Raw genomic sequence first — 7,500 nt, 5'->3', positions numbered from 1 at the left:
CCCCTTTATCAACCTTTTCCCTTCTTCCCCCATTCAGTCGCGGTACTCCATCCAAATACACAATTATTCTTTTGTTCTCTATGCCCCCTCCCTTTATCAACCTCTTCTCTTCTTCCCACATTTACTTGCAGTACTCCATCCAAATACACCTTTATTCTTCTGTCCTCTATTCCACCCCTTTTTCAAGTTCCCTTATTTCCCCATTCACTCCATCCAAATACACATTTATTATTCTGTCCTCTATCCCCCCCTTTATCAAGTTCCCTTATTCCCCCATTCACTTCATCCAAATACACATTTATTCTTTTGCTCTCTATCCCTCCCCTTTTATCAACCATTTCCCTTATTCCCCCATTCACTCCATCCAAATACACATTTATTCTTCTCTCCTCTATTCCCTCCCTTTATCAAGTACCCTTATTCCCCCATTCATTCGCGGCACTCCACACCCAACTCCATCCAAATACACCTTTATCCTTCTGCCCTCTATTCCCCTCCTTTATCAAGTTCCCTTATTCCCCCATTCACTCCATCCAAATAACCTTTATTCTTCTGTCCTCTATTCCCCCGCTTTATCAAGTTCCCTTATTCCCCCATTCATTCGAGGCACTCCACACCCAACTACATCCAAATACACCTTTATCCTTCTCTCCTCTATTCCCCTCCTTTATCAAGTTCCCTTATTCCCTCATTCACTCCATCCAAATACACCTTTATTCTTCTGTCCTCTACTCCCCCCCTTATCAACCCTTTCCCTTCTTCCCTCATTCACTTGCAGTACTCCATCCAAATAACCTTTATCCTTCTGTCCCCTATTCCCCCCCTTTATCAAGTTCCCTTATTCCCCCATTCAGTCCATCCAAATACACCTTTATCCTTCTGTCCTCTATTCCCCCCCTTTATCAAGTTCCCTTATTCCCCCATTCATTCGCGGCACTCCACACACCCAACTCCATCCAAATACACCTTTATCCTTCTATATGCCCTCTTATTCCCCTCCTTTATCAAGTTCCCTTATTCCCCCATTCACTCCATCCAAATAACCTTTATTCTTCTCTCCTCTATTCCCCTCCTTTATCAAGTTCCCTTATTCCCCCATTCACTTGCAGTACTCCATCCAAATAACCTTTATTCTTCTGTCCTCTATTCCCCCCCTTTATCAAGTTCCCTTATTCCCCCATTCACTCCATCCAAATACACCTTTATCCTTCTGTCCTCGATCCCCCTCCTTTATCAAGTTCCCTTATTCCCCCATTCATTCGCGGCACTTCACACCCAACTCCAACAACACACTTTACGTAACAGCGACTGAGTCAGAAAATAAGTGTGTGGCACCCTCGCTCCACTCAGTGCCATGACGGTGACCTAACAGTGCCACCGTGACGTCACTGCGCCTGGGATAGGATGTTGTTCTCCCGTCCCTATCCTTCTTATCCTTTCCCTCTCACCTCTTCCCTCTTCTTCTTCTCGTCCTCTTCCCTTCTCATATCGTTATTTCGTGTTTTTTTTTTTTAATTCTTTCTTTTCGGATCGTCTCGTGTTTCTTCCCTTTCGTTTTTCTTCGTTCTTCGTCTTGTCTCATCTCTTCGCTTCCTTTCTTCCTTTTTATTCTCGTTCCTCCTCTCTTCCCTTCTTTCTCGTCTCTCCTCTCCTCTCCTCTCTTTCCTTCCCTTTCCTTCGTCCCTCCTCTCCTTTCATCTCTTCACTCCCTTTCTTCCTTTTCATTCTCGTTCTTCCTTCCTCTCCTCTTCACCCCCCCTCCTCCTCCCTTCATCCTTTCCTCTTCCCCTTCCCTTTCTATTCCTTCTTTCTTCTCTCTTTTCTTCTCTTCCCTTCCCTTTCCTTCGTCCCTCCTCTCATCTCATCTCCTCACTCCCCTTCTTCCTTTTCATTCTCGTCCCTCCTCTCTCCTCTTCCCCTCCTCCCTCCTCCCTTCATCCTCTCTCTTCCCCTTTCCTTTCTTCACTTCTTTCTCCTCCCTCCTCTCATCTCACCTCTCTTCTCCTCTCTTCCTTTTCATTCTCGCCCCTCCTCTCTCCTCTTCCCCTCCCCCCTCCCCCTCCTCCCTTCATCCTCTCTCTTCCCCTTCCCCCTCCCCCTCCCCCCTCCCCTCCCCTACCCCCTCCTCCCCTCTCCTCATGCACCCCCTCCCCCCTTCCCCTCCCCTCCCCCCCTCCCCTCATGCTCCCTCGCCCAGGATGCAGCCACTGGGATGCTCGTGTCCTTGAAATTCCACTTAAGTTGTATATCCTTTGTGCGAGTGAGTGTGTGAGTGAGAGAATGAATGAGTGAGCGAGTGAGTGAGTGGGAGGGTGTGTGAGTGAGTGAGTGAGAGAGTGTGTGAGAGAGTGTGTGAGTGAGAGAATGAATGAGTGAGCGAGTGAGTGAGTGGGAGAGTGTGTGAGTGAGTGAGTGAGTGAGTGTGTGAGTGAGAGAATGAATGAGAGAGCGAGTGAGTGAGTGAGAGGGTGAGTGTGCGAGTGAGAGAGTGAGTGAGCGAGTGGGAGAGTGTGTGAGTGAATGAGAGAATGAATGAGTGAGCGAGTGAGTGGGAGAGTGTGTGAGTGAGTGAGTGAGTGAGTGAGAGAGTGTGTGAGTGAGAGAGAATGAATGAGAGAGCGAGTGAGTGAGAGAGAGAGTGTGTGAGTGAGTGAATGAGTGAGTGAGCAAGTGAGTGAGTGGGAGAGTGTGTGAGTGAGTGAGCGAGTGGGAGAGTGTGTGAGTGAGTGAGAGAGTGAGAGAGTGTGCAAGTGAGAGAGCGAGTGAGAGAGAGTGTGAGTGAGTGAGTGAGAGAGAGAGAGAGAGGGAGAAAGAGAGAGAGAGAGAGAGAGAGAGAGAGAGAGAGAGAGAGAGAGAGAGAGAGAGAGAGAGATAGGGAGAGAGAGAGACAGTCCGAGAAAGGAGAGAGAGAGAGAGAGACAGAGAGACAGAGAGAGAGAGAGAGAGAGGGAGAGAGGGAGAGAGGGAGAGAGGGAGAGAGAGAGAGAGAGAGAGAGAGAGAGAGAGAGAGAGAGAGAGAGAGAGAGAGCGAGAGAGAGAGAGAGAGAGAGAGAGAGAGAGAGAGAGAGAGAGAGACAGAGACAGAGACACAGACAGACGGAGAGACAGAAAGAGAGAGAGAGAGAGTGGGGGAGAGAGAGAGAGAGAGAGAGAGAGAGAGAGAGAGAGAGAGAGAGAGAGAGAGAGAGAGAGAGAGAGAGAGAGAGAGAGAGAGAGAAGAGAGAGAGAGAGAGAGAGAGAGAGAGAGAGACAGAGAGGCAGAGAGAGAGAGAGAGAGAGAGAGAGAGAGAGAGAGAGCGAGAGAGAGAGAGCGAGAGAGAGAGAGAGAGAGAGAGAGAGAGAGAGAGAGAGAGAGAGAGGAAAAAGTGAGTGCAAGACCGAACAATTGAGTCCTGCATTCGAGCGTTCTTCTAAGACCACGTGAACGTATGCGAACGTGTCCTCATGTAGCGTTCGTGTAAAAAATAAAATAAAATAAATAAACAGAATAGGAATAAAGATAAATAAAAAATAAAAAAGGAATCAAAATAAAATTGATAAAAAGATAACAAACCCAAAAATAAATCGAATCAAATCAAAATTCGTGCAAAAAAAAAAAAAAAAAAATGCAACAAGAAATGCGCGGGAAGGTCGAATTTGGCGGGAAAATCCTATTGATTCCTTTGTTCATTGATCCGCTGAACGTTGCTTGTGGTTCGAAGATTTTATTCTAAGAATTTCGGTTTGTTTCAGTTTGTTTTTTTAAATTGGTAGTTTAGATTGCTTGTTTCTCTAAGAATTTCGTTTTGTTTCAGTTCGTTTTTTTAAAATTTCTTGTCTTTTTTTTCTCTAAGATTTTCGGTTTGTTTCAGTTTGTTTCATTTTCGTTTTGTTTCAGTTTGTTTCATTTTCGTTTTGTTTCAGTTTGTTTCATTTTCGTTTTGTTTCAGTTTGTTTCTTAATTTCTTGTTTTTTTCTCTAAGATTCTCGGTTTGTTTCGGTCTGTTTCATATATTTATTTTTTTATTTCGTTTCGATTTACATTTTGTTATATTTAAGAAATATATATTTGTATTTCGTTTGGATTTATGTCTTATTATTATTATTATTATTATTATTATTATTATTATTTTAAATTCCTTTGTAGCTTGTTTCGATTTATATTTTTATTCTTTATTTTTTTATTTTGTTTTGATATACTTTTATTTCTTATTTTATATTGATTTTTATTTTTTTCTTATTCTATTTTGTTTTACGTCTTTTTTGTTATGAATTATATTTGTTTATGTTTATTTATTTGTCTATGATTTTTAATTCTCATTGTATTTATTTGTTTTTACTTTATTTTTATTTTATTTCTATTCTCATTTACCAATTTATTGCTTTTCTCATTTTATTTATCTATTTTGATTTGATTAGATTTTTTAATTTTGTATATTATTGTTTTATACATTTTTATTCCTCTTTATTCTTATATATCTTTATTCCTATTCTATTTATTTATTCATTTCATTTTCGTATATTTTAATTTCATTTATTTATTCATATTCATTTTTATCTATTTATATCTATCTATTAACGTTTTCATTTATTTACAAAAAAAGGAGGCGATGATTGGATGAATAAAGAATAAAGAAAAAAATGTGATAAAGATGGAAGAATTAAGAAGACGAAATAAAAACAAGGTGAAGGAGAAGAGAAAATTTGAGAATTTAAAAAGTAATATTTATCTGTTGAAGTAAAAAAAAAATGAAAGATGAAAAGAAAAGAATAGAAAAGGAAAGAAAAAAAAAATAAAATAAAAAGTTTCAGAAACATTTATCAGAAAAAGAAAAATCGCGAATGTTTATATAAAGAGACACGTGTAAAAACGTACATGAAGGAGGTGCACATGTGTGTACGTTATTTTTGGAATTTAGTAAAAGTTCCATGTAGGTTTTAAGTAAGCGATAGGGGAATGACGCACATAGCCGAACGCACATGTAGACTTTGGGGGGACCCCAAAACACACACACACACACACACACACACACACACACACACACACACACACACACACATATATATATATATATATATATATATATATATATATATATATATATATATATATATATATATATATATACATATACAACAAAAAAAAAAACACACACAAAACACACACACATACACACACACACACACACACACACACACAACACCCCCCTCCCCCCACACACAAACAAACAAACAAACAAACAAACACCCTCAACCGTATACGAAACCGACCTACATGGGAAAGCTAGCTCCCACATGTACGGATAAACCTTTCATGTACGTACCCCCGGCTGAGGGGACCCACAGCCCCCCGATGGGGAAACTTCTTAGGAGGATGCAGGTCGTGTTTTCCCTGGAAAAACCGACGTTTTCCCTTTCTTTGGGGAGGGGTGGGGGGGGGGGGGAGGGGGGGGGGGGTGGGGGGAGGGGGGGGGGGGGAGAGGGGGGGGGGGGGGTGGGAGGGGGTGGGGGGGGGGGGAGAGGGGGAGGGGAGGGGGGGGGTGGGGGGGGGGGGGGTGAGGGGGGGGGGGGGGGGGTGGGTGAGGGGGGGGGGGGAGGGGGGGGGGAGAGGGGAGGGGGGGGGGTGAGGAAGAGGGAGGGAGGGGGGGGGGTGAGGAAAAAGGGGGAGGGGAGGGGGGGGGGAGGGGGGGGTGAGGGAGATGGGGGGGGGGGGGAAAGGGGGAGGGAGGGGGGGGGGGAGGGGGAAAGGGGGTAGGGGGTAAAAGGGGTAGAAAGGTGAGGGAAAGGGAAATGAAGGGGGGGGGAGGGGGGGAAGGGGGGGAGGGTGAGGGGGTGGGGGGGGGGTGAGGAGAGTGAGGTGAGTGGGGGAAGGGGGGGGGAAGGGTGAGGGGGAAAGGGGGAGAAGGGGGGGGTTTGGGGGAGGGGAGGGAAAGGGTGAGGGGAGAGGAGTAAATAGAAGGGGGGAGGAGAGATGGAAGGAGGTGAGGTGAGGGGGGGAGGGGGGGAAAGGAAAAGGGGGGATGGAAGAGAAAAAGGAGATGGGGGAGGAAGGAAAAGGGAAAGGGTTTTTAAGGGGGGGGAGGGGGGAAGAAATGGGGGAATAAGAGAAAGGGGGGGGAAAAAGGACAGGGGAGGAGGACAAGGGGGGGGAAAGGGGCAGGGGAAGGGAGGGGGGGAAAGGGGGAGGGGGGGGGGTGAAAAGGGAAGGGAGGAAGGGGGGTAAGTAGAAGAGAAGAAGAAAGCGATAAAAGAGGCAAAGAGGGGAAGTAGTGAAGAGGGAAGAGGTAAAGGGGATGAAAGGGTAAAAGGGGGGGGGGGATGAGGGAAAAGAAACGTAGAAAGACGGAAAAAGAAAAAAAAGAAAAAAAAACGGAGGGAAGGAAGGGAAAGAAAGAAAAGAAGAGAAAGAAAAAGATAAAAGAAGGGCGAAGAGGAAGGGGAAAGGGTAATAAGAGTGATGATAATAATGATGATTATGATGATGATGATGATGATGATGATAATGATAAGGATAATAATAATGATGATGATGATGATGATAATAATGATGATGATGAAGAGGAGGAGGAGAAAGAAGATAGTGATGAATATGATGATGATAATGATGATGAAGAGGAGGAGGATAGTGATGATGAGGATCATGAGGATGATGATAAGGAGAATGATGAGGATGATGACAGTGACGGCGATGATTCTCCACCATCAGCAAAATTGCTGCGTCATCTTCGTATTGCAGGCTTCCCAAAGACGTTTTTTTATTCATTTGTATTATTTCATTTTTTTATTTCTTTTTTTATCTATTTATTTTTATCTATCATTTCTTTTTTTTTGGGGGGCGGTATTTATTTATTTTTTATTTCATGTATTTATTTATTTATGTATGTATTTATTTATTTTTTAATCAATCTATTCATTTATTTTTCAATTACCATTAATAATAATAATAATACACACACATATATATGTATATATATATATATATATATATATATATATATATATATATATATTATTATTTATTTTTTTTTTTTTTTGTTTTGGGGGGGGCCACAAATCGTCCCCAACCAACAACAGTATAACGCATTTACAATGAAAGTCACAGAATCAATGGTAATGTTAAAGTTTTAATTGTACACACACACACACACACACACACACACACACACACAACACACACACACACACACAAAAACACACACACACACACACACACACACACACACACACACACACACAAAAAAACACACACACACACACACACACACACACACACACAAAAACACACACACACACACACACACACACACAAAAAACACACACACACACACACACACACAACACAACACACACCACACCCACACACACACACACACACACACACACACACACACAACACACACACCCAAAAGACACCCACAAACAAACACAAAAACACAAACACATTACACAACAACGACAAACAACAAACCCCCCCCCCCAAAAGCAAACCCCCCCCAAAAAAAAAAAAAAAAAAAACCCAAA

Source organism: Penaeus vannamei, chromosome 8, assembly GCF_042767895.1.
Source record: "Penaeus vannamei isolate JL-2024 chromosome 8, ASM4276789v1, whole genome shotgun sequence".
In the NCBI taxonomy this organism is placed as follows: domain Eukaryota; kingdom Metazoa; phylum Arthropoda; class Malacostraca; order Decapoda; family Penaeidae; genus Penaeus; species Penaeus vannamei.
This window is presented reverse-complemented; position numbering follows the sequence as displayed.